Source organism: Nicotiana tabacum, chromosome 21 (genome assembly GCF_000715075.1).
Source record: "Nicotiana tabacum cultivar K326 chromosome 21, ASM71507v2, whole genome shotgun sequence".
In the NCBI taxonomy this organism is placed as follows: Eukaryota; Viridiplantae; Streptophyta; class Magnoliopsida; order Solanales; family Solanaceae; genus Nicotiana; species Nicotiana tabacum.
This window is the reverse complement of record NC_134100.1, coordinates 46,264,585-46,291,051: the sequence shown is the minus strand read 5'-3', so window position 1 is coordinate 46,291,051 and position 26,467 is coordinate 46,264,585.

Below are 26,467 nucleotides of genomic sequence, written 5' to 3'. Positions count from 1 at the left end.
AATACAGTTAGAAGAGTACTAGCCTTATAAGAAGTCAGTATGAAGCTCCCACCGGATTGTGTATGCACCAGAGGTGCAAGTATTATAATAGAGCTTCAAGTTGTGGATGTGAATTATACCTATGTTAAAGCGAGGTCATGAAAGAGATAGAAGATGTGATGCGAGATTTTAAGGCAAGTAAGGTAAAGGTGAACAACGTACGAGATACTCAAATACAGAAGGTTACGAATAATCCATACTACAGATAGAAGGTTAGAAGCGATGGGATTCAGTATCCAGGAATGGTAGCGGCGGCGTCAGTGGCATATCTTCCAGCCTATGGTTTCTAGGTATCGAGAGGCCTAGTAAAGAAGAGTTAGAGACGATGTGATGTCTTGCTTGATGTTCCAGAATAACATAAGGAAATCTATGGTGCAAGCAAGTTGAAGGATAGTTGCAAGTAGTATAAATAGATATGTGTAGGTCGCAAGCTAAAGTATGGTAAAGTGACAAAGTTCTAGAAGACATGAGTAAGGATAAGAAAGGGCGAGTAAGAAGGTGACAAGAATGGATAAGTCCTCAGGATTAAGCCCATGAAAACAAGAGAGTTGATGATTTCTCTAAGTTATAGAAAGCTCAGTATAGCCTGAATGAACTCAAAGGAGTCTAAGACTAGTAGCATTTAGAAGAAATGGAATGTTGCCCTGGTAATAGAATGAAGTTATAATTGTGATAGATGAACGATGACCTTTAGGCATTCGATTGAGTAATGATTTCATGAATTGTACAGGATTAAAATACCCATGTAAGGTGAATCACATTGGGATGCTATGAAATACAGTTATGGATGTATGGTATCGCCCCAGGTAGATCAGAAAAATCACTTCAAATGTTTCTCGATGTAACGTAAGCCCTAGTGGCAACGTATTACGTAAGAGGTTTCACGTTATCAGTAGTAGATGGTAGAACAACATTGAGGTAAATCAACAATGGATGGATAAAAGTTACAACAGTATGAGATGAGATCAGGCTGCCATTCTTAAGATGAACAGTAACGAAGAAGCATTAAAGGACTTAGATTTATACATATAGAGCAAAAGTAACTTGGAGTTTGGTAGCAGACCTCAGTAACGACAGATCGAAGTAAGAGTTATGGTATAGTATGTCCTACTTAGATGTAGTAAGACTAATGATGCCCAGAAGAATAGCTTGTCATAATTTTGTATATGTTCACAAAGTGAGGCCTAGAGATTGGCTAAAAGCTGGAGGAAAGAGGAGAGAAAAGTCACATAGGCGCACATACAAGGTCAGAGTCGTACAAGATGCATGATAGAAGGTAGCAATAGTTACGAGATTGAAAGAATTCTGACCGCAAGTCATGGTATGAGAAAGAGGCCTAAAGGGGGGAATGCCCTGGCCGTTGGATTTATTCACAGAACAGTTGCCTAGATGGCAAGGAGAGTACTAAAGTATTCACAAGAGCTATAGGTTATGATAATGATAAGTGCATTAGTCAACATTCGAGGACGAATGCTCCAAAGGGGGGATGATGTTACACCCCATGTTTTCGTACGTGAAAGTACGCCATAAGTAAATTGATGAAAGCTCGGAAATGAGATGTTATATCCCGCATTTTCGTACGTTAAAGTTTCATCGTAAGTTAATCGACGTAAGCTCGGGAATGAGATTATTTTGAAGTTATAAGAATTATGCTATTTCAACAAGCGATGAGTAAATTCGTGAAGATGAGAGGGTAAGCAAATCGAAGAAAATGAATTTCGTCAAAGTTTGATATTTGGGATAAAATACAGTCCGAGCTATAATACCTGGTATTTATGGACTAGTACCATACAAGGTACCACATGACCAGGATAATAAGATATATAAAGTGTGTTAAAAGTGAGTAGTATTTTAAGTAATTTGAGATAATTCTTAATTACGTAGGTAATTGATTAATTATTAGTTTAATGGGAGATTAATCATGTAATTAAGGATTTGTGGATAAATAATAGGTGGGGACAAATTCCCCCACGTGGCAGCCAAAAAGCCTTAGTTAAATATGACTCTTAAGTCATATAACTTTGTGTCACAATTACATGATTCCATGGCTTAGTTATTATTCAAGTGGGGCCACGCCCAAATATTAAAAAGGACCTCTTTAATTCATTATGGAATCTCTACAAAAGTTCAAAGAATGCTTCAGTAACTCATTCATGAAAGATTAGATGTTAAGCAACGTGATTGTGCTACAAAAATCATATGAGACTACGTAATGTTATAGAAACAGGATTTTGCGATTCTAAGGGAGTACAGTGCAATCTTTCTCAAGAATATCATACGGATTTTCCCCTACTTCGATCCGCCTTTACGTGTTGTCGTAATCAACGGGTGTTAAAGGGATTGTCAAGAGAATCGGTTCAGGTATGTTAATGCTATCCCTTCTTTCTTTTTGGCATGATCCATACGATACAAACGAAATGAGTAAACGCACAATTTTCATAAATGACTCTATTCATAGAAGTATTATGGGTGTCTATATTCTTGATTTTCCATGTTAATTATTATTATATCTTCTGTTCATGGGTCTCAGAAAAATACGTATTTGATAAAGTTTATCCGAAAGGCATATTAATTTTATGATACTCTGAGAAATCTTATTAACGTATTTCTTATGTATTTCATGTATTTATACATGTACATTGACCAATGACCAGATGGCGTTATATATGTGTATATTACATGTATATGGGATATGGGAAAGGTTATGGCGTTATGTACGCACCACCACCTGATCAGCTAGTATACGTTGATTATTTGCCCACAATGGCCGATATGATATGATGGGATGCCCTCAGAGGCTTGATGATGTTATGAACGCATATACCTATGCATGGTATGACATTTATACGCATATGCATGACATTATAAATATTAATGATTCACAGAGTTATTCAGACTTACATGTTGAGTCTTTTACTCCATGTTTCTCTCATGTCTATTGTTTACTGATTTTCATTCCTTACATACTTGGTACATTCTTTGTACTGACGTCCCTTTTGCCTGGGGACGCTGTGTTTCATGCCCACAAGTCCCGATAGATAGGTCGAGAGTCCTCCAAGTAGGCTATCAGCGCAGCGGAAGGTGTTGGTGCGCTCCATTTGCTCCGGAGTTACTTGTTTGGTCAGTATGATTTAGACGTGTATTGTTTGGTATGGCGGGGCTCTGTCCCGACTTTATGACAATTATTTATTCTTAGAGGCTTGTAGACAGATGTCATGTACGTAAAAGATTGTATGGCCTTGTCGGCCTATCTTCAATGTACGAATGGTTATTTTGGCCTTATAGGCCCGTATATCTTATGTATAAGTTGGTATTTCATGTTGTATTCTACTTATCTCACGGCAACCTCTCCGGCTCAGTTATCTATGATAGTATGATACGGAAAAATACGTTATGTTGGTACTCGGTTGAGTAAGGTACCTGGTGCCCATCGCGGCCCATCGGTTTGGGTCGTGACACAAACGAGGATCCTCAGGTATTTATCGATAGGATGCAGAGGACTTTGAGGGTAATGAAGGCCACTGCAACTGAGTTAGTTTAGCTAGCTTCCTATAGACTTCAAGATATTGCAGTTAATTGGTACGAGTCTTGGGAGTTGTCCAGAGGTTAGGATGCTCCTCCAGCGGCATGGCAAGAGTTTACCAAGGCTTTTCTTTGTCATTATCTGCCACCAGAGCTTAGACGGGCCAGAGTTGATATGTTCTTGACCCTTCGGCAGGGTAATATGAGTGTTCGGGAGTACAACCTTCAGATTGATTCATTGGCTAGGTATGTGTCACGCCCCAAACTTGAAGAGGCGTGGCCGGCACCCGGTACCATACTCGGCCCAAGCGTACCACTCTGTAACTGTGAACTCTATAGGGATAACCCTCAACCTAGGCCGATGAGGCCATATTCTGAATCATCTGAAAATATCGTCTCTCTCATATGAGGGGTAAACATACCCAAAAACTCATATATATATATATATATATATATATATATATATATATATGTACAGGCAGGCTGACGAGGCCACCATGAACATCTACTGATATACAAACTATACAAGACTTGTCTACAAGCTGCCAGAGATAGTTGAACTGTATCATGGTTGGGACAGGGCCTCGACCTACCCATCAAACTTGTATATATAAAACGGACTCCAAGGTCTAGACCTGGTAACTCCGGGGAAGTGAAACTTACCAACCAAGCTGATATTTGGCTCTGTCTACTGGGAAGGTCTATCCAGCTGTCTATCATGACCTGTAGGCATGAAATGCAGCGTCCCCAGCAAAGGGACGTCAGTACAAAATAATGTACTGAGTATGTAAGGCAACAGAATAACTGAAAGCTGAAACTGAATTGATGATATAATAACTAAATGTAACTGGGAGTCAAAAATAATCTGAAGATATGCTTACCTGTTGATACTGACTCAACTCTCTCCATATAGTATGTAAAATAGTTGTCTGCCCTATAAGGCTAGGTATGTGTAACTGCCCTACCGTAGTAGGCTCGCTCATAGGCGCTCGGCCATACTAGGCTCTGTATCTCGGCCATTTTTGGCTCGCTCATAAGCGCTCGGCCACAGTAGGCTCGGTATATAACTTACCATCTGATCAGAGGTTGCCCAATAGGGGTCTGCCCACTGATTATAGCTCGATGGTGGTAAAAATACTGTAATATTGTATGTGTGTATATATATATATATATATATATATATATATACACTTTCTGCTCTCTTGGCTGAAAGAAGACAATACTAAACTGAATATGAAGTCCCGATAAGGGAGTATACTATAACTTACGAGACTAGGATAATGTACATAATTTCAGGAATACGAACTTCTCTTTATGCCTCGTTATCAAACTCATGTAGTTACGGGATCATGCCAAAATGAAGAAAGGTTTAGCCTTAACATACCTTATCACAATCTTTGCAATCACCAAGTTGAACTCGCCTCTTTGTACCTTAATCTATGACAGCGATAATAATACTATCATTAAGTTACGAAAGGTACAACTATCGTACAATGAACGACAAGCTTATTTTGTATTAAAACGGGCAGCATCTCCCCTATAATCTTTACTTCCTCCTAATTCAAGATAACACCAACAACACAAGAATACAACAATATCAACATGTATACATTATTTTCCAACCTTATATACACTACAAAATACTACAAAACACCCCAACACACCCCAATCTCTTCATACACAAAACGACCATCGTAGTAGTGTCAAACAACCCGAAAATATTACGACGAACGACCAGCCCACCATATGTGGTGTTTTTCCACACACTTCCTCCTACAAAACTCAACAAAATAGTAGTAAAACACACAGCCCAACAGCACCACAAAATAGTCCACAAAATAGTCCGCTACAAGTGAATAACTCGAACTCACGGCTTTCGATCACCATCCCGTGAGTTCTTACAAATATAGAATGACTTATTATGAATCTACAGCAGAAAAAAATTGATGAAAGAGAGCAATAAACTTACCTTATTTTTTGGATAACTCATCTCCTATCTTGGTTCTTCAAACTCTAGGCTTTACCTCCAATTAGAACTTGAAAGGGAGAGAAAATCAATTGGGGTTTGTGGGCAATTTTTGGGAGGATATTTGCAAAGATTATGTATGGTTATTTTGCCCTATTACCAGTCTAATATATGAAGGGGATAGGCCTTTAAAAATTCCTCTTTGAACGACCAGAACTGGCCCATCTTTGGATTCTCGTTTAAGCAAGTAGGTGATAGTCTGTGCAGTCTCGCAAAAACACCCATATCTCTCTAATCCAATATCGTATTGACAAACGGTTTAATGCGTTAGAAAATAGACTCATAGATATTTAATTTTATGGGTGGAACACCCCATAACTCTAAGTATATTGGTAGAAAATGGCTGTTACATTTGACCCAAAGTTTCAGTAAAACTTATGAACGTAACTTGTGATGACTTTCATCGACTTTTGTTCCACCACTCGCTTGACTTCAAAACATAACACAAGACTATCATAAGACTAATATAACTCATAACATAACCTCCTTATCATGTTAAATATCCTGGTCTCACTCCAAAAGTACATGCTATAATATTCCCAACTTGTTGACTTTCGACGAAACATTATTTTCTTCAATTCCTTTAGCTTCTGATCTTTCCAACCCTCTTTGTACTTATTGTTCATGATCTTCAATATTTGTAACCTCTGAGGTAACATGATTAACTTACTTTGTAAACTTTTCAAATATGATTTTATTTCTGAGCTTACATCAATTGACTTATGACGTACTCGTACGTACGAAAATATGGGTTGTAACAGTATGCTCCCACTATTGTAGCTAATATGGAGGATCAGGTTCACTGGTTCGTGATGGGGTTGGAGCCGCACCTGCTTAATGATTGTATGTCGGTCTCACTTCAGCCAAGCATGGATATTTCTCATATTCATGCATACGCTCAGGGTGTAGAGGAGTGTAAGTAGAAGAAGAGGGCTGATCGTGAGCATGATAGGGGCCAGAGTAAGAGACCAAAATCTTCGGGTCTTTCTGGTGAGTTTCGAGGTGGTCAGAGATAACAATACCCAAGGTATCTAGCCCAGCCATCAGCTTGTGCACCCCCTCAGTTTGACGGTAGGAGATTTGATCGTTCCACATATTCAGGGCCTGGTCAGAATTCCAGGGCCTCAAGTTCTCAGTATAGGGGCGAGTCAAGTTAGATGAGGCCGCCCTTGCCACGATGTGCTCAGTGTGGTAAGCAGCATACCGGGCAGTATCGTCTGGGGTTGGGTGTTTGTTATACTTGTGGTTATCCAGGCCATGTTATGAGGGATTGTCCGACGAGAGGTGATGCAAGCATAGTTCAGCCAGCGAGATCTGTAAATGGTTCGTCATCATCAGTACGCCTCTCTGGGCAAGGTTTAAAAGCACCAATCGGTCGTATTAAAGGCATAGGTGGAGCATCTAGCTCGAGCGATCCTCAGAATTGCATATATGCATTAGCAGGATGACGGGATCAGGAGTCGTCACCTGATGTTGTTACAGGTATATTATTAGTCTCCTCATATGATGTATATGCATTGATTGACCCAGGTTCCACCTTATCATATGTTACTCCTTTGGTTGCTAGTAAGTTTGGAATAAAACCTGAGTTGGTTAAACCTTTTGAGGTGTCCACACCTGTTGGGGATCCAGTAATAGCTAGGCGAGTATATAGAGATTGTACAGTAGTAGTTCATAGTCGATCTACAGTAGCAGACCTAATTGAGTTAGATATGGTAGAATTTGATGTTATACTAGGTATGGATTGGTTGGCTTCTTGTTATGCCAACGTTGATTGTAGATCAAAGATGGTTCGATCCCAGTTTCTAGGGGAGCCTATTTTGGAGTGGAAAGGTAATACGGCATCGCCGAGAGGTAGGTTTATTTCCTATCTCAAGGCAGGAAAGATGATTATAAAGGGATATATTTATCACTTAGTTCGGGTTCAGGATGTGAAAGTAGAGTCACCAACCATTCAATCTATCCCTGTGGTTAATGAGTTTCTTGATAAGTAAGTGCTGTGAAGGTTAAGGGGTAAACGAATCAAAGAAAATGAGATTTGTTGAAGGTTGTCAATTTGACATAAAATACGGTCCGAGCTATAATACCCGGTATTTATGTACTAGTGCCATACAAGGTACCACATGACTATGATAGTAGGGTACATAAAGTGTGTTAAAAGTGAGTAGTATTTTAAGTAATTTGACATAATTCTTAATTATGTGGGTAATTGATTAATTGTGGGGATAACTATGGTATTAAATAGGATTAAGTGGATAAAAAAACAATTTGGTGCTGCTACATGTCATTAAGCTAGGCCAAGGTGGCACCAATGTGCATGATGAGTCATAACACAAGAGGTGCCTTGTTTACACGTAAAAGTTCTTTGGATAATTACCTTTGTTTGGTTTCTTCATTGGTAATGTAACTTGAAGAATTGGAAATAAGTTATGGCATGCTTGCCACTTTAGAGTTAGACCAGCAACGTTGGTGCTGATTAACAGGTTTAGTTGTTATTCATCATTGAAAGCGATATCCTTCAATGGAGTAAATATTAGTCGGATAAGAAATAACGTGCTATGGTATCAAGAATATCATTCGGATTTTCCCCTACTTCTATCCGCCGTTACGTATTTTGTCGCAATTAACGTGTGTTAGAGGGATTGTCAAGAGAATCGGCTCAGTATGTTAAGGCTATCCCTTCTTTATTTTTGGCATGATTCATACGATATAAATGAAACGAGCAAATGCACAGCTTTCATAAATGACTCTATTCATAGAAGTACTAGGGGTGCCTATGTTCTTGATTCCCCGTGTGAATTATTATTATATCTTCTGTTCATGGATCTCAGAAAAATACGTAGTTGATAAAGTTTATCCGAAAGCCATATTGATCTTATGACATTTCGAGAAATCTTATTAACGTATTTCTTATGCATTTCATTCATTTATACATATACATTGACCCATGACCATATAGAGTTATATACATGTATATTATATGTATATGGGATATGGGAAAAGGTTACAGCATTATATATGCACCACCACCTGATCAGCTGGTATATGTTGATAATTTTTACCTCAGTGGCTGAGATAACATGATGGGATGCCCTCTGAGACTTGATGATGTTATGTACACCTATAACTATGTATGATACAACATTTATACACACGTGCATGACATTATAAATGTTTCAGGATTCACAAAGTTATTTAGACTCACAGGTGGAATTCTTTACTCCATGTTTTATCTATGTCTTTATTTACTAGTTTTCATGCCTTACATACTCGGTACATTATTCGTACTGACATCCCTTTTTGCCTGGGGATGTTGCGTTTCATTCCCGTAGGTGTAGGTAGACAGGCTGACGGTCCCCCTTTTTAGGATCCTTGATCAGCGAGAGTTGGTGTGCTGCACTTGATCCGGAGCTGTTATTAGTTTTGGTATGCTATTTTTGTATGTAAATATGGGTACGGCGGGGCCCAGTCCCGTCCTTCATATAGTTGTACACTCTATTAGAGGTCCATAGATAGTCATGTATAGTGGGATAGTATGTGGCCTTGTCGGCTTCCAGTTTTGGGATATATAGTTGTCTGTAGCAGCCTTGTCGGCTCGCCCTACCGTAATCCGCATGTATATGTATATATGTCTTTTGGACATATTTTCCTCACGTATGTTATTCACATGCTTCAGCAGTTTAATGGCAGATGTTATTCATAACCTACCCTTAATTCATATTTATATCTTAGACGTATGCTTAGGGGTGTTCGACATGTAGGACTCGGGCACTCGTCATGGCCCAGCGGTTTGGGTCGTGACAAAAGTGGTATCAGAGCAGTTCTGTCCTAGGGTTGTCTACAGACCGTGTCTAGTAGAGTCTTGTTTATGAGGACAAATAGAATGTTATCCTTCTTTCTTATCTCAGATCGTATGATATAAGAATTCATTTTCCTAATAATGTGTTATGTTTCAGCGATACCTAAGAAGGCTACTGCTGCCCAGAAGGGCATGTATGTGGCTGATAAGACTACTAGTCGAGCGCCACGAGTTACCAGGGCTCGGGGAGAGTCTCATAGTGAGATTCCATCTCAAACTTCACATACCCCGCCCCCTCCTGAGGAGCTCTGAGGGGCACCAGTTCTAGTGCCTGCCCCTATACATCCAGCTCCTCAGCCAGATGCACCGGGTTAGGAGAAGAGAGATGCTATTCAGCTATTGACTCGATTAGTAGCCAAACAGGCTCGGCATCAGGAAGTAGGTATTGGTCATGCAGATAGGACCGTCAGTGTGAGGGTTCGTGATTTCATTAATTTGGACTCTCCGGTATTCACTGGAGCGGATCCAAACTGTTACACCTCATGTTTTCGTACATGAAAATACGCCATAAGTAAATTGATGAAAGCTCGAAAATGAGATGTTACATCCCGCATTTTCGTACGTTAAAGTTTTGTCGTAAGTTAATCAACGTAAGCTCGGGAATGAGATTATTTTGAAGTTATAAGTATTATGCTATTTCAACAAGCGATGAGTAAATTCGTGAAGGTGAGATGGTAAGCAAATCGAAGAAAATGAATTTCGTCAAAGTTTGACATTTTGGGATAAAATACGATCCGAGCTATAATACCCGATATTTATGGACTAGTATCATACAAGGTACCACATGACCAAGATAATAAGATATATAAAGTGTGTTAAAAGTGAGTAGTATTTTAAGTAATTTGAGATAATTCTTAATTATGTAGGTAATTAATTAATTATTAGTTTAATGGGAGATTAATCATGTAATTAAGGATTTGTGGATAAATAATAGGTGGGACAAATTCCCCCACGTGGCAGCCAAGAAGCCTTAGTTAAATATGACTCTTAAGTCATATAACTTTGTGTCACAATTACATGATTCCATGGCTTAGTTATTATTCAAGTGGGGCCACGCCCAAATATTAAAAAGGACCTCTTTAATTCATTATGGAATCTCTACAAAAGTTCAAAGAATGCTTCAGTAACTCATTCATGAAAGATTAGATGTTAAGCAACGTGATTGTGCTACAAAAATCATACGAGACTACGAAATGTTATAGCAACAGGATTTTGCAATTCTAAGGGAGTACGGTGCAATCTTTCTCAAGAATATCATACGGATTTTTTCCTACTTCGATCCACCGTTACGTGTTGTCACAATCAACGGGTGTTAAAGGGATTGTCAAGAGAATCGATTCAGGTATGTTAAGGTTATCCCTTCTTTCTTTTTGGCATGATCCATACGATACAAATGAAATGAGTAAATGCACAATTTTTATAAATGACTCTATTTATAGAAGTACTAGGGGTGTCTACATTCTTGATTCCCCATGTTAATTATTATTATATCTTCTATTCATGGGTCTCAGAAAAATACGTATTTGATAAAGTTTATCCGAAAAGGCATATTGATTTTATGATACTCCGAGAAATCTTATTAACGTATTTCTTATGCATTTCATGCATTTATACATGTACATTGACCCATGATCAGATGGCGTTATATACGCGTATATTAGATGTATATGGGATATGGGAAAAGTTTATGGTGTTATATACGCACCACCACCTGATCAGCTGGTATACGTTGATGATTTGCCCATAGTGGCCGAGATGATATGATGGGATGCCCTAAGAGGCTTGATGATATTATGAACACATATACCTATGCATGGTATGACATTTATACGCATATGCATGACATTATAAATATTAATGATTCACAGAGTTATTCAGACTTACATTTTGAGTCTTTTACTCCATGTTTCTCTCATGTCTATTGTTTACTGATTTTCATTCCTTACATACTCGGTACATTATTTGTACTAATGTCCCTTTTTCCTAGGAATGTTGCGTTTCATGCCCGCAGGTCCCGATAGACAGGTCGAGAGTCCTCCAAGTAGGCTATCAGCGCAGCAGAAGGTGTTGGTGCGCTCCATTTGCTCTGAAGTTGCTTGTTTGGTCAGTATGATTTAGACGTGTATTGTTTAGTATGGCGGAGCTCTATCCCAACCTTTATGACAATTATATATTCTTAGAGGCTTGCAGACAGATGTCATGTACGTAAACGATTGTATGGCCTTGTCGGCCTATGTTTAGTGTACGAATGGTTATTTTGGTCTTATAGCCCCGTATATCCTATGTATAAGTTGGTATTTCATGTTGTATTCTACTTATCTCACGGCAGCCTCTCCGGCTCAGTTATCTATGATAGTATGATAAGAAAAAATACGTTATGTTGGTACTCGGTTGAGTAAGGTATCGGGGGACCCGTCGAGGCCCATCGGTTTGGGTCGTGACAAAAGTGGCATCAGAGCAATTCTGTCCTAGGGAGTCTACAAGCCGTGTCTAGTAGAGTCTTGTTTATGGGTGTGTTGTACACCACACTTATAAGCAGGAGGCTACAGGGCATTTAGGACTGTCACTCTTTCTTCCTACTCTAGATCGTGTGGTAGAGCTCAGTTATAAGAACTCAATTTCCTAAACTCTATCTTATTCGTAATACGACGATGCCTATATCCAGAAAGACAGGTAAGGGATTGAATACGGCTGTGGAAGAGTTGAGTCAGAGGAACTCGATTTTGCATCATGTTTATGATGAGTAAATGTAAGGTCTCCAGCAGATCAATCGTGTACTAAGACGTGTGAGCTTCTAGAAAAGGATCCCTAAGGCATGAATATCTATCCACCCATATGGTAAAAAGCAACGAGAGATTCAGAAGGTAGATGCAAGCTTCAACAAGTAAAAGAAGCAAGATGAAAAAGGGTACGAGGTACCCAGCTAGTGAAGATTATCATTATTTACCATTCAGGAAGGGAGATATAAGCATTTTGAGTTACCTTCAACAGTTGTAGAGGTATGTACAATCGGCCACACCCATCTCATTTTTGCCCTATAGGGGCTAACAGAAGTAGTATAAGAGAAGGCAGGGTATCAGGATCTAGCTGGGGTTAGGGTAACCCAAAATGGTGGATGGATTATTTGCGTTAGTTGACTTTCCCGAAGGATATTGCAAATGTGCTAATAGATCTCCTTGGGAGACACCCAGATGGTGCACTCTAAAATAGTACAGCTGGATATGAGTACTACAAAGATATGCACTAGAAGCCTTGAAGGAATAAATATTATCTTAGTGTGGCTCCCGTCCCTAGTAGAGAGAGAATGTTAGGCAACCCGAAGAGCCAGTAGATGGAGCAGCAAGGGGAGCTAAAAGAAAAAGAATGTCTTGTTCGAGTTTTCATAACAAAGTGATAAACATAAATGTTAGTGGGAAATAAGAAGAGAGTTAATAAAGCATTATGAGTAAGGTGTGATACATGAATGACAACGGTAGATCAAAAAGATGACAGTATTACAGAGTCTATAGTCAAGTGAAGGAAAAGACGAGAGGTGACAGGCCTTGAGACAACAAAAGAGTATAGGCCATAAAGTCATATCCTCATTTTGAGAAATAAGTTCGTGACTCCAACGCGACTACCAAAAGGAAAAGTTAGACCCCAGAGTAATAGAAATCAATATGGGCTGGTGGACAAGATAAACTAAACATGAATTGGGGACTGAGTGATTTGATAATAGTCGGCATCATGAGAATTTCAGATTGCGTTCCGACGATAAGAGAATGGACGACAGATAATAACCCTTAAAGGTCATTCAGGAAGAAGCTTCCCTAGAGCAAGCAATGGGAGCAAAGTTAAGCTTAAGGGACTATGTGTGCCAGTTATACTAAGTGTCACCCTCGCAAGTAAGGAAATTTGTTATCTTGGGTGCATAAGGGTTATCGCGAGGCGAGTAAGGGTCATCAATGATATGGAAAGACGCCAAAGATGAAGAGTCAAAACATCTATAGGTAGATCGCCATAGCTCTAACTCTTAGTACTCCCCTAAAGGGGGGAATATGGAGTAATGTGGCATTAGGTCAGAATTAAGTGGTTCTAGTAACTATGGAATGGTAAAGGAAGAATGAGATAAAAATGAGAAAGGGATGAGATTGCACTTATTCAAATCCTACAGATATGCTACAATTCCAGAACATTACGCAAGCACGACGTTAAGGAGAGGAAGTAAGGGTTCCAGCCCGGGATGTTTTTGATAAATAAGGAGCCAGTGTGAGAGGTAAGTTAAGACAAAAGAAATAACCAAAGAAGATTACACGGAATATTGATATGAGAATGGACCAATGAGTAGTTAGTAGTTGATCCAGGAAGAGCCTAGTTATAGCTAAACAAGAGGACACAGACAAATCAACAGATTGTGCGAGATGAACATAGTGAACCCCAACATGGGGAATTCAGTCTCGCAGATATGACATCGTGATCCTTGAGATATATTCAGATAGGAGTTGGGTTGTTAAAGGTAAATAAAAGAGAATGCCACTAGGAAGACAGTCAAAATATTAGTTTAGAAGCAACCCTACAAGCACAAGGGCATGGAAATAAGTAACTATGGATAATTATAGGCAGGGAAGAACATCAAAAATTCTGTCAAATATACGATGTGATAAGCTTGTAACTTTACAAGAGCCAGTTTGTCTCCCTAAGTACTACAACGAAAGACTAGTTGAGGAAATAAAGAAGAAGGCTTCAACCTAAGAAGAGTGACCTAAAGAGGAAATGGTCTTGTAACAACAGTCTCACAACAACATTGTATGCACTCCATAAGGAAGTGGCACCTAGCGTGGCTAATGAGCGGGAAATGAAACCAAAAGTAATATTCGAGACCATATGAGTTGCACAAAATTCTGACATGCATGGGAACTAAGATAAGCTAAGTATGCACGCAACAAGGGGGCAGAAAGACCAGGAAAACTAATTGCTTGCGTTTAAAGAAAGCTGAGATGGAACGAAAGGATATATTCGATCAATGATCCAGAGATAGTTACTTTATGTATGCACTTAAGATTTCAGAGTATTATCCATGCAGCATATATATTGACATTCATACAGCCGTAGAAGACTCCGGTATAAGTTAAAAGAAAGAATTGAGCCCAGGGCATAAATAAAGGATTGAATTGTCAGAAGATTGTATCATGGATATTCCATAGCGCCCATGAAAAGCTAAAGTAATAACTAATACCAGGATCCGCAAATCGGAAGATAGCTTAAGCCTACATGAAGGCTGATCAGAAGAAAGAGGAAACTAAAGAGTTTAATCAACTAAGTAAATCAGGAGTCTGATTATTGGACCCAGAAAACTACAGGAATTGTGATTGAGAACATAGCAGAATCACTCTTAATATCAGAGGTACAAGAGAGATAATACAACAGCCATATTCTATAATGGCTCTACGATAAATACAGTTAGAAGAGTACTAGCCTTATAAGAAGTCAGTATGAAGCTCCCACCGGATTGTGTATGCACCAGAGGTGCAAGTATTATAATAGAGCTTCAAGTTGTGGATGTGAATTATACCTGTGTTAAAGCGAGGTCATGAAAGAGATAGAAGATGTGATGCGAGATTTTAAGGCAAGTAAGGTAAAGGTGAACAACGTATGAGATACTCAAATACAGAAGGTTACGAAAAATCCATACTACAGATAGAAGGTTAGAAGCGATGGGATTCAGTATCCAGGAATGGTAGCGGCGGCGTCAGTGGCATATCTTCCAGCCTATGGTTTCTAGGTATCGAGAGGCCTAGTAAAGAAGAGTTAGAGATGATGTGATGTCTTGCTTGATGTTCCAGAATAACATAAGGAAATCTATGGTGCAAGCAAGTTGAAGGATAGTTGCAAGTAGTATAAATAGATATGTGTAGGTCGCAAGCTAAAGTATGGTAAAGTGACAAAGTTCTAGAAGACATGAGTAAGGATAAGAAAGGGCGAGTAAGAAGGTGACAAGAATGGATAAGTCCTCAGGATTAAGCCCATGAAAACAAGAGAGTTGATGATTTCTCTAAGTTATAGAAAGCTCAGTATAGCCTGAATGAACTCAAAGGAGTCTAAGACTAGTAGCATTTAGAAGAAATGGAATGTTGCCCTGGTAATAGAATGAGGGTGTAATTGTGATAGATGAAGGATGACCTTTAGGCATTCGATTGAGTAATGATTTCATAAATTGTACAGGATTAAAATACCCATGTAAGGTGAATCACATTGGGATGCTATGAAATACAGTTATGGATGTATGGTATCGCCCCCAGGTAGATCAGGAAAATCACTTCAAATGTTTCTCGATGTAACGTAAGCCCTAGTGGCAACGTATTACGTAAGAGGTTTCACGTTATCAGTAGTAGATGGTAGAACAACATTGAGGTAAATCAACAATGGATGGATAAAAGTTACAACAGTATGAGATGAGATCAGGCTGCCATTCTTAAGATGAACAGTAACGAAGAAGCATTAAAGGACTTAGATTTATACATATAGAGCAAAAGTAACTTGGAGTTTGGTAGCAGACCTCAGTAACGACAGATCGAAGTAAGAGTTATGGTATAGTATGTCCTACTTAGATGTAGTAAGACTAATGACGCTCAGAAGAATAGCTTGTCATAATTTTGTATATGTTCACAAAGTGAGGCCTAGAGATTGGCTAAAAGCTGGAGGAAAGAGGAGAGAAAAGTCACATAGGCGCACATACAAGGTCAGAGTCGTACAAGATGCATGATAGAAGGTAGCAATAGTTACGAGATTGAAAGAATTCTGACCGCAAGTCATGGTATGAGAAAGAGGCCTAAAGGTGGGAATGCCCTGGCCGTTGGATTTATTCACAGAACAGTTGCCTAGATGGCAAGGAGAGTACTAAAGTATTTACAAGAGCTATAGGTTATGATAATAATAAGTGCATTAGTCAACATTCGAGGACGAATGCTCCAAAGGGGGGATGATGTTACACCCCATGTTTTCGTACGTGAAAGTACGCCATAAGTAAATTGATGAAAGCTCGGAAATGAGATGTTATATCCCGCATTTTCGTACGTTAAAGTTTCATCGTAAGTTAATCGACGTAAGCTCGGGAATGAGATTATTTTGAAGTTATAAGAATTATGCTATTTCAACAAGCGATGAGTAAATTCGTGAAGATGAGAGGATAAGCAAATCGACAAGGTACCACATGAAGATTGGGATAAAATACAGTCCGAGCTATAATACCCTGTATTTATGGACTAGTACCATACAAGGTACCACATGACCAGGATAATAAGATATATAAAGTGTGTTAAAAGTGAGTAGTATTTTAAGTAATTTGAGATAATTCTTAATTACGTAGGTAATTGATTAATTATTAGTTTAATGGGAGATTAATCATGTAATTAAGGATTTGTGGATAAATAATAGGTGGGGACAAATTCCCCCACGTGGCAGCCAAGAAGCCTTAGTTAAATATGACTCTTAAGTCATATAACTTTGTGTCACAATTACATGATTCCATGGCTTAGTTATTATTCAAGTGGGGCCACGCCCAAATATTAAAAAGGACCTCTTTAATTCATTATGGAATCTCTACAAAAGTTCAAAGAATGCTTCAGTAACTCATTCATGAAAGATTAGATGTTAAGCAACGTGATTGTGCTACAAAAATCATATGAGACTACGTAATGTTATAGCAACGGGATTTTGCGATTCTAAGGGAGTACAGTGCAATCTTTCTCAAGAATATCATACGGATTTTCCCCTACTTCGATCCGCCTTTACGTGTTGTCGTAATCAACGGGTGTTAAAGGGATTGTCAAGAGAATCGGTTCAGGTATGTTAATGCTATCCCTTCTTTCTTTTTGGCATGATCCATACGATACAAACGAAACGAGTAAACGCACAATTTTTATAAATGACTCTATTCATAGAAGTATTATGGGTGTCTATATTCTTGATTTCCCATGTTAATTATTATTATATCTTCTGTTCATGGGTCTCAGAAAAATACGTATTTGATAAAGTTTATCCGAAAGGCATATTGATTTTATGATACTCTGAGAAATCTTATTAACGTATTTCTTATGTATTTCATGTATTTATACATGTACATTGACCAATGACCAGATGGCGTTATATATGTGTATATTACATGTATATGGGATATGGGAAAGGTTATGGCGTTATGTACGCACCACCACCTGATCAGCTAGTATACGTTGATTATTTGCCCACAATGGCCGATATGATATGATGGGATGCCCTCAGAGGCTTGATGATGTTATGAACGCATATACCTATGCATGGTATGACATTTATACGCATATGCATGACATTATAAATATTAATGATTCACAGAGTTATTCAGACTTACATGTTGAGTCTTTTACTCCATGTTTCTCTCATGTCTATTGTTTACTGATTTTCATTCCTTACATACTTGGTACATGTCACGCCCCGAACCTAGGAGCGAGACAAGCACCCCGTGCCTCACCTAACCTGGCGTACCAAATTGCGACTAAGGGACTCTGAACACATAATGTCATACTTTGGCCATGGGGCCACCTTGCAAGACAATTTGCGAAGCAAAATATAAAACTGAATGGAAACTAGCACTAACTAAATATCAATATAAAGCTAGGCCGACAAGGCCGTCATAGCTACTACAGCTGACAAACCACCAATTTATACAAACCCAACATACTGCACTAACCAACAGGATATGCCTACAAGCCTCTACTGATAGATGTACTGTGATCGGAACAGGGCCCCGACCTACCCATAACATATATACAGATATACATAAGATGTACACAAAACTCTAGTCCTGGCAACTCCGAAAGACGTGGAGCTTACCGATCAGGCGGAACTCGGAAAACACCTACTGAGGAGGTCTACCCGTCTGTCTGTCTGAACCTGCACGCATGAAATGCAGCGCCCCCAAAAAGGGACGTCAGTACGAAATAATGTACCGAGTATGTAAGGCAATAAAATAACTGAAATCTGAAACTGAACTGATAATATGATAACTGAAATTAACTGGGAGTCAAAGATGATCTGGAGATATACTTACCTGCTGATACTGACTCAACTCCTTCAATATAGTAAGTAAAATAATTGTACGGCCTTATAAGGCTCGATATATATAACTGCTCTGCCATAGTAGGCTCGCTTATAGGCGCTCGGCCATACTAGGCTATGTATCTCGACCATGCTGGGCTCGCTCATAGGCGCTCGGCCACAGTAGGCTCGGTATATAACTTTCCATCTGATCAGAAGTTGCCCAATAGGGGCCTGCCCATCGATTATAGCTCGATGGTAATGAAAATACTGTAATACTGTATATATAGGCTTGCTGCTCTCTTGACTGGAAGAAGACAATACTAAAATTGAATATAGAGTCTCGATAAGGAATAATATTGTAACTTATGAGACTAGAATAGTGTGAATAAATTCATGAATATGAACTTCTCTTTTTGTCTCATTACTAACACATGTAGCTACGAGATCATGCCAAAATGAAGGAATGCTTAGCCTTAACATACCTTATCACAATCTTTTCAATCACCAAGTTGAACTCACCTCTTCGCACCTTAATCTACAAGAATGATAATAATACTATCGTTAAGTTACGAAAGGTACAACTATCGCACAACGAACGACAAACCTATTTTGTATTAAAACGGGCAGCATCTCCCCTATAATATGCCCTTCCTCCAACTTCAAGATAACACCAACAATACAAGGACAGAACAATAACAACATATATACATCATTTTCCAGCCCTATATACACCATCAAATACTACAAAACAGCCCAACACACCCCAATCTCTTCGTACACAAAACGACCATCGTAGTAGTGTCAAACGACCCGAAAATGTTATGACGAACGACCAGCCAACCACCCTACATTTATATGGTGTTTATAAACCCCCTTCCTCCTCCAAAACTCCACAAAATAGTAATAAAACACGCAGCCCAACAGCAACACAAAACAGTCCACAAAACAGTCCGCTACAAGTGAATAACTCGAACTCACGGCTTCCGATCACCATCCCGTGAGTTCTTACAAGTATAGAACGACTTACCATGAATTTACAGAAGAAAAAATGGATGAAAGAGAGCAGTAAACTCACCTTATTTGTTGGATAACTCAGCTCCTATCTTGGTTCTTCAAACTCTAAGTTTTACCTCCAATTGGAACTTGAAAGGGAGAGAAAATCAATTAGGGTTTGTGGGAAATTTTTGGGAGGATTCTTTGCAGAGCTTATGTCTGGTTATTATGCTCTATTTTAAGTCTAATATATGAAGAAAATAGGCCCTTAAAAGGCCTCTTTGGACGACCCGAAATGGCCCATTTTTGGGCTTTCATTTAAGCAAGTAGGTGACACACCTACTTGTCACCTAGCAGCTTGCGCAGTATCGCAAAAATGCACATATCTCTCTACTCCGATGTCGTATTGACAAATGGTTTAATGCGTTGGAAAATAGACTCATAGATCTTTAATTTGATGTGTGGAACACACCATAACTCTAAGTATATTGGGAGAAAATTGCAGTTACATGTGACCCAAAGTTTCAGTAAAACTTATGAATGTAACTTGTGATGACTTTCATCGACTTTTGTTCCACAACTCGCTTGACTTAAAAACATAACACACGGATGTAATACGACTAATATAAATCATAACATAATCTCTTTATCATGTTAATCACCCTAGTCTCACCCCAAAGGTACATGTTATAACATTCCCAACTTGTCGACTTTCGATGAAACATTGTTTTATTTAATTGCTTTAGCTTCTGAACTGTCCAACCCTCTTTGTACTTGTTGTTCATGATCTTCAATATTTGTAACCTCAGAGGTAACATGATTAACTTACTTTATATACTTTTAAATATTATCTCATTTTTTTGTCCTACATTAGTTTGCTTACGACGCATTTTTACATACGAAAATATAGGGTGTAACATCACTCCCCCTTGGGAACATTCGTCCTCGAATGTTTACTCTTGGAGACTTTGGAAACTTTTTCCAGAGTATCCTTCGTACACTAGGTTAAAACCAACCTGCACGTAGCCAGAAACATACTATGCATGCCACACATGGCCAATCTTTATAAATAGCAGCAATTTGCCTCACCGACCGTAAATCATAAATATTGAAAGTGAAAAATAAAAGCTTACCTGATGACCTGCTAGCCTACATAGAGCTATGTTGTAGCGTCCCATCTCGAACCATATCTTCATTTTGAAATAGGTGGGGGTATTTAGACTTCATTTCTTCCTCCGATTCCCACGTCATCTCTTCTACATTCTTGCTCCTCCATAAAACCTTTACGGAAGCTACCTCCTTATTTCGTAGATTGCGGATTTGTCGGTCTAGGATGGCAACTGGAATTTCCTCGTATGACAAGTCCTCTGTAATCTGTACATCATCCGTGGGCACCACTCGGGTAGGATCGCCAATGCACTTCCGTAGCATAGATACGTGAAAAACCGGATGGACAAACTCCAATTCTGAGGGCAACTCTAACTCATAAGCTAGTTGGCCCACTCTCCGAATGATCCTATAAGGCCCAATATACCGTGGGCTAAGCTTTCCTTTCTTGCCAAACCTCATCACGCCCTTCATAGGTGATACCTTTAAGAATACCCAGTCATTAATCCTGAACTCTAAGTCTCGTTGCCGCACGTCAAAATATGACTTCTGACGACTCTGAGCTGTCAACAGTCGCTCCCGGATAACCTTTACTTTCTCTATGGCCTGCTGAACCAGGTCTGGCCCATGTAACCCAGATTCTCCAACATCAAACCACCCTATAGGAGATCTGCACTTACGCCCATACAAAGCCTCGTACGGAGCCATCTGGATACTGGAGTGGTAACTGTTATTATATGCAAACTCGATAAGAGGTAGATGTTCATCCCAACTTCTTTTAAAATCCAACACACATACTCGTAACATATCCTCGAGCGTCTGAATTGTGCGCTCGGCTTGTCCATTAGTCTGTGGATGAAAAGCTGTGCTGAGATTCACCTGAGTCCCTAGACCTCTCTGAAATGACCTCCAAAAATGTGCTGTAAACTGAGCCCCACGGTCAGATATAATAGAAACTGGTACTCCGTGTAGCCGCACTATCTCCTTAATATATAACTTTGCATAATCTTCTGCTGTATATGTAGATCTGACCGGTAGGAAGTGAGCTGATTTCGTGAGCCTATCGACTATCACCCATATGGAATCGAACTTACGATTAGAACGAGGTAAACCCATGATAAAGTCCATGTTTATCGCCTCCCATTTCCATGTCGGGATCTCTATAGTCTGCATTAGCCCTCCGGGCTTCTGGTGTTCTACCTTCACTTGCTGGCAACTAGTACATTGGGCGACAAACTCAGCAATGTTCTTCTTTATATCATTCCACCAGTACATATCCTTAATGTCATGATACATCTTCGTCGATCCAGGGTGGATGGAATACCATGAATAATGTGCCTCTGACATAATCCTATCTCGTAGCCCTGCTACATCTGGAACACACAAACGACCCTTGTATCTGAGAACCCCATCTCCCTTGAGCTCTAACAATGGCTTCTTCTGCTGCGGAACTCGCTCTCTCAACTCGACCAACTCTGGGTCCTCGTACTGCCTTTCCTTGACTTCAGCTATGAGGGATGATTTTGCAGTGTTTTGGATTACAACTCCACCATCCTCAGAATCTACTAACCGAACCCCCAACGAAGCCAATTGATGAATATCTCTAGCTAATTGTCTTTTCTCGGGCTCTACATGTGCTAAGCTACCCATAGATCGGCGACTTAAGGCATCTGCTACAACATTAGCTTTCCCTGGATGGTAGAGAATGTTAACATCGTAATCTTTCAATAACTCAAGCCATCGCCTCTGTCGCAAATTCAACTCTTTCTGCTTGAAAATATATTGTAGGCTTTTATGATCAGTAAATATATCAACATGAACACCATATAAATAATGCCGCCATATCTTAAGTGCATGGACAACCGCAGCTAACTCGAGGTCGTGGGTCGGATAATTCCTCTCGTGCTTCCTCAAATGCCTTGAAGCATATGCAATTACCTTCCCATGTTGCATCAGGACACATCCTAACCCGACACCTGATGCATCACAATACACGGCATAACCCTCTAGACCCTCTGGAAGTGTTAGAACTGGAGCTGAGGTCAACTTGTTCTTAAGCTCTTGGAAACTCCGCTCACAAGCCTCTGTCCATTGAAACTTAGTTTCTTTCTGTGTCAACTTCGTCAATGGTGTCGAAAGGGAAGAAAAACCCTCTACGAACCTCCGATAGTATCCTGCTAAGCCTAGAAAGCTACGAACCTCTGTCGGAGTGGTAGGTCTAGGCCAAGATTTCACGGCCTCAATCTTCCGAGTGTCCACCTTTATCCCTTCATCTGATACAATATGCCCCAAGAATGCTACAGACTTCAACCAGAACTCACATTTAGAAAACTTAGCATACAACTTACGATCACGGAGGGTTTGGAGTACCGCTCGCAGGTGGTCCACATGCTCATCCTCTGAACGGGAATAAACCAGAATATCATCAATAAATACTATCACGAACAGATCTAAAAATGGCCGGAATAGGCTATTCATCAAGTCCATAAATACAGCGGGTGCATTAGTCAACCCGAAGGACATGACAAGGAACTCGAAGTGGCCATATCGGGTCCTGAAGGCTGTCTTCGGAATATCTTTTCCCGAACTCTGACCTGGTGGTACCCCGACCTCAAATCAATCTTGGAAAAGCATCTAGCTCCCTGCAACTGATCAAACAAGTCATCGATCCTTGGAAGTGGATACTTATTCTTAATAGTTACCTTGTTCAACTGCATATAATCGATACACATCCTCAGCGAGCCGTCTTTCTTCCGCACAAATAGTACCGGTGCACCCCAAGGTGAGGTACTGGGCCTAATGTAACCTTTCTCCAGCAAATCTTTTAACTGCTCCTTCAACTCCTTCAATTCGGCAGGTGCCATTCTATACGGAGGGACGGATATTGGTTGAGTTCCTGGAAGCAAATCGATGCTAAAATCAATCTCTCGCTCTGGAGGAATACCTGGAAGCTCATCTGGAAACACATCTGCATACTCTTTGACTATGGGAATAGACTGAAGTGTAGGTATCTCAGCATCTGCATCTCTAACTCGCACAATATGATAAATGCACCCTTTTGCGATCATTTTCCTCGCCTTCAGATAGGAAATAAACCTACCTCTGGGTGTTGGTGTATTACCTACCCATTCAAGGACTGGCTCACCCGGAAAATGAAATTTGGCTACCTTTGCTCGGCAATCAACTGTGGCATAGCAAGCTGCCAACCAGTCCATGCCCATGATAGCATCAAAGTCCATCATCTCTAGCTCAACTAGGTCAGCTGAGGTCTGACGACTACAAATTGTCACCGTACAACCTCGGTAAACCCGTCTAGCAATAATCGATTCTCCGACCGGTGTAGATACCGCAAAAGGATCACTTAGTATTTCAGGCACTATACCAAACTTCCTCGCGACAAATGGGGTAATATACGATAAAGTAGATCCTGGGTCTATCAAAGCATAAGCATCGTGAGAGCAAATGGTTAATATACCTGTCACAACGTCTGGTGAAGACTCCTGGTCCTGTCGACCCGCTAAAGCATAGATACGGTTCTGATTACCACTTGAACTGGAACCTCTACCTCTGCCTCGACCTCTACCAGCCGAAGACTGAGACTCACGCCTTGAAGGATGCACGGACATAGACGATCCTGTTGCTGAACTCGCTGGTTGTGCCATTCCCCCAGAATCTCTATTTGGGCAATCTCGCATCATATGCCCCGGACGCCCACATGTATAACAAGCATCAGAACCTGCTCGGCATTGACCCAAGTGTCCTCTACCACAGATGTCACACCGCGGAGGAAATGACCATGTCTGCGCAGAACCTCGTTGTCGCTGCAAACCCGACGCCCGTGAGCTCTCACCTGGTCCTGACTGAGTATAGCGGTCATACCTGTAACCCTGTAACTGAGGTGGCGGAGGCCTAGGTGGCCGTCCGAAGTACTGGGTCCTATAACTACCCTGAGATTGCTCCTGAGACCTGGGAAATCTCATCCTCTTACGTTGCCCTTGCTCAGCCCTCTCTGTACCCTGCTGCCGACGCCTACCCCTTTCTATATTCTGGGCGAATGCCTGAATCCGGGAGATATCCATACTATCCTGCAATGCAGCGGTGGCACATGCCTCGGTTAACTCTGGGGCTAACCCTGCTATAAACCTGTGAATCCTGTCCCGCATAGTAGAAACTATGGATGGTGCATATCTGGCCAATGAGTCAAAACGGAGACTATACTCTCGAACACTCATATTACCCTGCTTGAGGGCTAGAAACTGATCGACTCGAGCCTGTCGAATCTCCCGCGGTAAGTACTGGTCAAGGAAAGCATCTGAAAAATTCTCCCAAATAGCTGGAGGTGTATCACGTCCCCTGGACCTCTCCCATCCCTCATACCAAAGGATGGCTATATCTCGGAGTCGAAAAGCTGCTAGCTCAACTGCCTCTTTCTCCGTGGCATGCATAACACGAAAGATCCTGTGAAGCTGATCTATGAAATCCTGCGGGTCCTCCCTCTGATCTGTCCCCGTGAACTCTGGGGGACTCAAAGCAATAAACTCTCGGACCCTTGAACTCCCAGACCCCTCAGAAGTTCCTGCACTAACTGATGCCCTAGCATGTTGCTGGGTAGCTACCAACTGTGTCAACAAATGCACCGCACTCCTTAAGTCCTGATCTGATGGAAGTGGAGGGGGAACTGGATGTGCGGTTTCCCTAGGAATCTCCGTAGTTGGTGGAGGAGCCGGTAATGGCTGAGTAGGGGTCTCCCCTTGAGCCTCAGACTGGGCCCCATCTACTGGGGGTACCCTGTTGGTCCCCTCACCTACTACTGTATCTCTCCTCTGGCTAGCCGTAGTCTTCCTAGTCACCGTCATCTGTGCATGCAAACACCAACACATAAGTTTAATTCAAATTTCCTATAACTCAGTTCTATAGCACGATTTAGATTTCAAAGAAGTGTAACCAACTCCTAAATGCCCTGTAGTTCCTTGCTTATATAATGTGGTGCACAACACATCTATAAACAAGACCCTACTAGACACGGCTTGTAGACTCCCTAGGACAGAACTGCTCTGATACCAAGTTTGTCACGCCCCGAACCTAGGAGCGAGACAAGCACCCCGTGCCTCACCTAACCTGGCGTACCAAATTGCGACTAAGGGACTCTGAACACATAATGTCATACTTTGGCCATGGGGCCACCTTGCAAGACAATTTGCGAAGCAAAATATAAAACTGAATGGAAACTAGCACTAACTAAATATCAATATAAAGCTAGGCCGACAAGGCCGTCATAGCTACTTACAGCTGACAAACCACCAATTTATACAAACCCAACATACTGCACTAACCAACAGGATATGCCTACAAGCCTCTACTGATAGATGTACTGTGATCGGAACAGGGCCCCGACCTACCCATAACATATATACAGATATACATAAGATGTACACAAAACTCTAGTCCTGGCAACTCCGAAAGACGTGGAGCTTACCGATCAGGCGGAACTCGGAAAACACCTACTGAGGAGGTCTACCCGTCTGTCTGTCTGAACCTGCACGCATGAAATGCAGCGCCCCCAAAAAGGGACGTCAGTACGAAATAATGTACCGAGTATGTAAGGCAATAAAATAACTGAAATCTGAAACTGAACTGATAATATGATAACTGAAATTAACTGGGAGTCAAAGATGATCTGGAGATATACTTACCTGCTGATACTGACTCAACTCCTTCAATATAGTAAGTAAAATAATTGTACGGCCTTATAAGGCTCGATATATATAACTGCTCTGCCATAGTAGGCTCGCTTATAGGCGCTCGGCCATACTAGGCTATGTATCTCGACCATGCTGGGCTCGTTCATAGGCGCTCGGCCACAGTAGGCT